This window comes from Sebastes umbrosus, chromosome 6 (genome assembly GCF_015220745.1).
Source record: "Sebastes umbrosus isolate fSebUmb1 chromosome 6, fSebUmb1.pri, whole genome shotgun sequence".
Taxonomy (NCBI): domain Eukaryota; kingdom Metazoa; phylum Chordata; class Actinopteri; order Perciformes; family Sebastidae; genus Sebastes; species Sebastes umbrosus.
The window spans coordinates 35,812,016-35,819,392 of record NC_051274.1 but is presented as its reverse complement, the minus strand read 5'-3'; positions in this window follow the sequence as shown (position 1 = coordinate 35,819,392).

Here is a 7,377-nt window from a genome sequence, read left to right as displayed (position 1 = left end):
AGCCTTTTTCCTTTTAGCTAATTTGGTTTGATAAAATTGTTCTCTTTTAAAAATGACAACTGAATGCTGAGAACATGCGGTGCAATCTGCTGTCAGCGATGCAGATTCAGTAGATGTTGTAAATGTGTGTTTTTGTTAGTAGTTTGCTAGCTCACCAGCTAGCTGCTAATGCCTCGATTCTCTCCAATCAAAACGCCGGCGTTATGAACAGAAACTCCGTGGCCAGCTCAGATAGGGTTGCATCATTTGACGCTGTTGAACATTTTATAAAGTAAAGTCTTGTTGTGTTCAGAACAGCACATGTTGTCTCTGTTCGGTTGTTTGTTTGTAGCTTGGTGTTGCTAGGCTAATGAGTTCCAGTGTTATCTGTGCAACCACGGAGTCAGTTGGCGGGTTTGTGCGTCATGTTAATGTGCATTTAGACACACTTCATTATGACTGGTTACTGATGAGCCGTTCTGATACATCCACTCAGGGGTTCTGCTGTTAGCATCAGTCCTGATATTAGAGATCTGTAGTCACGGAGATCAGTGTTTGTGTTGTTGTGTTGATATGTGTGTGTGTTTATGTGTGTGTGGTAGTGTGTGTTGATGTGTGTGTGTGTGTGTGGACACTAGGCAGAGACGATTCACCTACTATCACCATACCTGGGTACCTGGGTGGTGATTCTAGTGATTGTTGTTAACGTGTTGACCTCTAGACCATGAAGGAACCAGATGAATCATCCACTTCTAGAGACTTTAACTTTGTAAAATCTCTAAATGAATCCAGTAAATGTTTGATGTTCAGCATGTCTGTAGTCAGAGACGTCCTGAAGTCAGATAGATCAGGATCATTGTCAGGAATTATTGATTTACATTTATTATCCAGCAACCCAGAAATCAAAGAATAAAGACATTTCCCTCACAGATTAGTGTATTTTCTTTTTAATTTATAAGGGACATGTAATGTTTTATACTTCTGGTGAATATAATCCATCAATCTGATTTCCATAGATGTATTTAGTATCTACAGTTCCCTTTGTTAACGCCTTATTTTGAAAAGCGGACGTAGTCCCACGTGTCTACTTCCTCTAACTTCTCCAAGGTGGTCTCTAGCTCTCCCGTCAGCTCCGTTCTCTTTATCCATTCATGGTCAGCTCCATCGGGGCCGTTTCAATGCAGAGAACAGTAATGTCAGTATCTGGGTGCTCTACAGTCGTAGCGTCGGCCTGTTTGACCACGGAGACGGAGAGCGACGGCCGGCTCTGCCGCCACGTTACCGCCATACCCATAACGTTACCGCCATACCATAACGTTACCTCCATACCATAACGTTACCTCCATACCATAACGTTAACTCCATACCATAACGTTACCACCATACCATAACGTTACCTCCATACCATAACGTTACCTCCATACCATAACGTTACCTCCATACCATAACGTTAACTCCATACCATAACGTTACCGCCATACCATAACATTACCTCCATACCATAACATTACCTCCATACCATAACGTTAACTCCATACCATAACGTTACCACCATACCATAACATTACCTCCATACCATAACGTTACCTCCATACCATAACGTTAACTCCATACCATAACATTACCTCCATACCATAACGTTAACTCCATACCATAACGTTACCGCCATACCCATAACGTTTTCCTGTCCGGTGACAGAGTTAGCATGCAGCTTTAGCTCTGCTCTGTCTAGCTCTGCTTTTCTGTCAATGTGTGAAACCCAAAGTGTTTCCATCCTTTACTGGATGTGTAGTGTTTACCACGCTGGATTTAACATGGAGTGTGCAGGTCGTATTCCACGACGACCCTCCAACGCTTTAGACTCTCTGAGGTGTTTGTTTTGGTTGACCGATACGGAACGGATATGACGTCACGTGACTCAGACTACCACAATAAAAGCGGTAACTTCCTTCTACCTCCTCATAGACTTAGATGAAGCAGATAGATCCATTCTGGCAGTAAAAAAAATTATCTAAAAATTGTAGAAAACAATTACGCTACATGGATGAATTGATTGTTTTAGTCCCGGGTCATAGAATGAATACATCGGCTGCTGGTGACCGATGGACTATTGTGGCCAATTTAAATCCCCAACTTAACATTAGTATTTATATATATCAGCATTGAATTCACCAGTGTGATGACCCCTGGTGTCATCTGGGGGTTCTCATCGTCAGCCTGTGTCTCTTTGCAGCTGGTTGATCGGAGGGATTTGAACACCCGGTGTTCTAACTTTACTTCAGCCTCGGCTGCAGCTCTGCAGGTCGCTCTCTAAAATGTGGAAAACGTTTTTGGAGAATCATGGAACGCGAGAGCAACCTCATAATGAAGGTATAGTGGTGGAAATGGAGCATATAGCTGAAGTGTTCTACGTATTTAGATTGACACCTGAAGGAATCTTCCAATGAATGGTGTAGTGAAAGTGTGAACTGTGCCGTGGTTGCTGTTCCTCATCGGACTGTGAGTGCATACAGTTTTAACATGGGAGTAAACCCTAAACTCTGACGGGGTTATGGCCTCGCTCTACCCGTAATATGTTCCATACAGATTCAATGACACATTAAAAAGCTCCATCAGCTGAGACAGTTAAGACAAAGAGATCTCTGTGAGCTTCTTTTCCCTTTCCTTCAGTGTGTCGGTGGTTGGTGAGTCTCTGGTGAGTCTCTGGTGACCTTGCTGTACTTGATGGTATGTTTATGTATAAACTGACTCTATGAAGTTCCTCCATGCTGCTCCTACAGCAGGCCAGTAATCTTGTTGTATACATTATCTTATATAGCACAACCTCAGTGTGAGGTTATAACTTTAATATTCCTATTGGGACGTATAGGGTTCTTATATAATTCCTATGTGTGACCATATAAGGAGTCGCCTCTGGTTTGGCACTTCTAGGAGGAAGAGACACAGAAAAGCAGAAATGAGTGGGTTGCTTTAATGTGGACTTAATTTGAGCAGAGATGGTATTTTACAACCGTGGTCTCGTCATCCTGTCGGCGTGTAGTAGATGTCTTTTCATGAATCAGCTTTGGGTGGAGGTGTTGCACAGGACGCTGCTTTTGAAATCAGGAACTAAAGGTGGGGGGGGGGGGTTTCAGGTTTTGAAAACTCTTCTCTGTTTTCTGTTTGGTGAGTCCGAGCATGTGGAACTGCTGGCTATCAAACATCCATCTCCTGTTGTCCTCATGAATCCAGCTGTTTTCAGCTCCTTTCTTGAAGCCGGTTCCGATCACACAAAAGAATCCTCCTGAAAGAGAAGTGAGATCTGTTTGTAGGCGTGTCGGTGAGGTTCGTTGTCACGTGACTGAACGTCGGCTCAGTTCGTTGTCACGTGACTGAACGTCGGTGAGGTTCGTTGTCACGTGACTGTACGTCGGTGAGGTTCGTTGTCACGTGACTGAACGTCGGTGAGGTTCGTTGTCACGTGACTGTACGTCGGCTCAGTTCGTTGTCACGTGACTGAACGTCGGTGAGGTTCGTTTGTCACATGACTGAACGTCGGTGAGGTTCGTTGTCACGTGACTGAACGAACTGAGCCGAAGGAGGAAACGTTTGATTAAACACTTTTATATCAGAGATGTAGGGCTGCACCATTATGGCCAAAATGATTATTTTGATCAATATTGAGATCACGATTATTTATCACGATTATTCATTGATTTTAGGGACAAAAATGTTTTATTTCACTTTCAAATGTAAATGGACAGAGCGCTGCTTTCACGTCCATGTAGTGCTACGATCCTGCTAACGTACAACTCTTTGAAACCAAATAAACTCGTCCTTATTCACAGCACGTCTCCGACAAGCAAAATAAAACCGAAGCAAAACCTTTTACCCAGAATGAAGTGGTATGTTCCTGATCATTAACAAATAGTTTCATCAAATAAGACTAAAATAAAAAAATACGGTTCTTCTTCACTTGAATTCAGAGTCTTTTCGTTTTGCCCGTAAAATCACGAGAGTATATTCCTCTTCTACTCCAGAGTTTACTGCTTTTATTCTACAGTATGTCAAACGTCTTTGAGAACTAGTGCTATGTAAAACTGATGTATTATATTATTATTAATATTAGTATTACTCTGGTCTGCAGCAGCAACATTCAGGAAAGGTTCTCGCAGGCGTCCGCTGCAGGATGTTCGCACAGCGGCTTGACAGCTCCCTAAAAGTGAAGCCGGAACATCTGGATCGCCGGCTGGTGGCTGGCTGTTTAGGAAGCGCTTGATTTGATCTGCAGCAGAGTTTCCTCTGAGCGGAGCAGAACAGTTTAAACGTCAATATCGCAGGCGATCATGTTCGTTTAATTGTGGGAAGCCAAAATCGTGAATGTGATTAATATTTGATTAATTGTGCAGCTCTAGAAAACGCCCTCAGAGATCACGTTCCTCCTCTAGGTGATCTGTCATGTATTTGGGGATTTCTACCCAAAGCAGCAGTTGTATTGTATAACACCATCAACACTATCTACTGTGGCTTCTTCAGGGTCCCAACCCTGAGGTAAGAAACCTCTCAGATACTGACACGTCCCCGATCAGGACTCTAGAAGGGTTGTTTTCCTTCTTCTTGTTGCCAGTTGGTACACACTTCCTCTTCCTCTTCCTGTGTCTTTCTTCATTGTGTCTGTTGCTTGCTTCCTCTTTTTTTTTTTAGGTTGGTCATCGCCTTCTCTTCCCGCGTCTCTCTCACTATTTCTGTCTTTCTGTCCACCTTTACTGTCTTTGTGTGTCTGTATGTGGTTACCATTCTCTGAGGTGTGAGGTGTTGTTGCTGGTTAGATGTTTGAAGTCGATGAACATTCATACAACGCTAGCATTCCCATGTCATCACCGATGTCACATGTTTGTCCAGAAACCTTATTTTTAGTTTGACCTCCACACATTTTTCAGGTCATCCAGTGGGATTGTGAAAGGATCGCATCGAGAGGTCGGAGAGTTCTCTCAGCCCGTAGAGGACCATGTCATTCTTTTAATAACATGAACTCACTCATGAAAGTCACCAAAATTGGATTTCCAAGTGCTCTGCTGTTCCTGAGGCTGTGGACGATTCAGAAACAGGCTGCAGAATTAAAGCTGTGTCCACTCGTTCAGATATGCGAGCTCAGTCATACTTTGTTCACAGGGATGCTGATCTGAACTTGCAGATATTTTTAACAGTAAATCTCTGCTTTTGAAGTCTTGTTTGACTTCCACACTTCAGTTTGGAGGCCAAACTAATTTAGTCCTTTCGGTTTCTCCAAAATGACTTTTTAGCATCGTTAGCTTTCCGGAAACTAATTTACATGATGAGCAACAACCTTGACACTCATCTCTGTCTCATGGTTTCAATGTGGAATTCAAGTTACTCACTGCTACAGCTTTGAATTTGACTTCAAATGGTTTGAAAAGTTTTGCTTGAATATTTACTGGTTAATTAGCCCTGGTTTGGTCCAATATTCCCTGGTGTTTAAGCCTCGGCTTTAGTGTAATATTTACTGGTTATTTAGCCCTGGTTTGGTCCAGTCTTCAGTGGTGTTTTAGCCCTGGGTTTGTCCATTATTCAATAGGGGGTGCAACAAATAATCAATGTAGTCGATGAATCGATGACCAAAATAGTTGCCAAAGATTTTATTGAGTGTTTAGTTGGTGACGTCCCTATCGTCGTCATGGTAACGTCCCTATCGTCATCATGGTAACGTTCCTGTCGTCGTCATGGTGATGTCCCTGTCGTCGTCATCACCGGGCTGCGACTCACATCGTAGTTTCACAGCTGATAGCTGAGAGCCGTTAGAGTAATTGTGCGATTCATCATCTGAACAGTCAGTTATTGGTTTCTATAATCGATAGATTAGAGCTCTATTCCTCAGCGGTGTTTAGCCCCGTGTTGGTCCAGTAGTTATTGGTGTTTGAGGCGGGGATGCACTCTTCCTCTTCTGATACAACTTAATTCAACTCTGCCAATAATGAGTACCGATCCGATATCAGTCGTCTCTTTTTCTCAGATCTGCAAGGAACTGGTTGGAACGGTTGTTATGGAAGGTAACATGAGGCCAGGGACGAGAAACTGAGCCAGCAGCCAAAAGTGAGTTAATGAACTTCAAACCCAGAACTTGATAATGCCGTTGATGAAGAGTCACGGCTGAAACCCGATCCGCTTAATAAAGTTAGTATGAGCACCGATGCCATCCGCTGGATTTCCACCTGATTCACTGTTAATATGACTCATTTTAACAGGAGGAGCTACTTCCTGTAGCTACTTCCTGCAGCTCCTCGTTAAATCATCTCGTTAGGACATCCCAGAATGTTTGAATCAGAGAAGTTCACAGAAACAGAAACGCTGAGTCACTTCTTCTTTCACATATCAGCCCATCTTCAGGTTCATACTTATATTTAGGGTTTCTACTAGAACATGTTTCCATGCTTTAATGTTCAAAAAACACATTGTTGTTCTCATCCTGTCTGTCTGAATATACCTGTATTCACCTGTCTGTCTGAATATACCTGTATTCACCTGTCTGTCTGAATATACCTGTATTCACCTGTCTGTCTGAATATACCTGTATTCACCTGTCTGTCTGAATATACCTGTATTCACCTGTCTGTCTGTCTGAATATACCTGTATTCACCTGTCTGTCTGAATATACCTGTATTCACCTGTCTGTCTGTCTGAATATACCTGTATTCACCTGTCTGTCTGAATATACCTGTATTCACCCTCTATCTGTCTGAATATACCTGTATTCACCTGTCTGTCTGAATATACCTGTATTCACCCTCTGTCTGTCTGAATATACCTGTATTCACCTGTCTGTCTGAATATACCTGTATTCACCCTCTGTCTGAATATACCTGTATTCACCTGTCTGTCTGAATATACCTGTATTCACCTGTCTGTCTGAATATACCTGTATTCACCTGTCTGTCTGAATATACCTGTATTCACCTGTCTGTCTGAATATACCTGTATTCACCTGTCTGTCTGAATATACCTGTATTCACCCTCTGTCTGTTTATTAGTGTTGATAGTTTAACAGTATTTATATATCACTTAAACCTGCTTTATATTAGTGATGCACTGATACCACTTTGTTTCAGACCGAGTACAAGTACTTACATTTGGGTACTCTCCGATACCGAGTACCGATACGAGTACTTCTCTGAGCCTAAAGAGCCTCGTTAACAGCCAGCTGGAGGGTGTGAGCGACACACGGCAGACTGGGGAGTCCCGCATACGAGGCGGTGCACCGCCACCGGCTCTAGGTCGGCTTGGAAAGGCTCGGGGTGAAGGTGGCTGGCGGCCGCAGCTTTACAGCGCTCCCCGCCCGGATCTCGCCGCACCGTGACGGGGCTCCCTGCTCCTGGTGCGGCCGTCTCGACCGGTGCGGGACT